The sequence below is a fragment of the Bison bison genome, unplaced genomic scaffold (assembly GCF_000754665.1).
Source record: "Bison bison bison isolate TAMUID 2011002044 unplaced genomic scaffold, Bison_UMD1.0 scf7180017864383, whole genome shotgun sequence".
Taxonomy (NCBI): domain Eukaryota; kingdom Metazoa; phylum Chordata; class Mammalia; order Artiodactyla; family Bovidae; genus Bison; species Bison bison.
The window spans coordinates 9,517,089-9,517,325 of NW_011494955.1; positions in this window are offsets into that span (position 1 = coordinate 9,517,089).

Genomic DNA, 237 nt, shown 5'->3' on the forward strand with positions numbered 1-237 from the left:
TTTCAATAGAAACTCGGCAGGGCAGAAGGGAATGATAGGATATACTTAAAGTGATGAAAGGGAAAAGCCTTCAATCAAGAATACTCTACCCATCAAGGATTTCATTCAGATTTGAAGGAGAAATCAAATGCTTTACAGATAAGCTAAAGCTTAGAGAATTCAACACCACCAAACCAGCTCTTCAACAGATGGTAAATAAAAACAAACCCAAAACAATAAAGTAAATGGTAAGTGGAT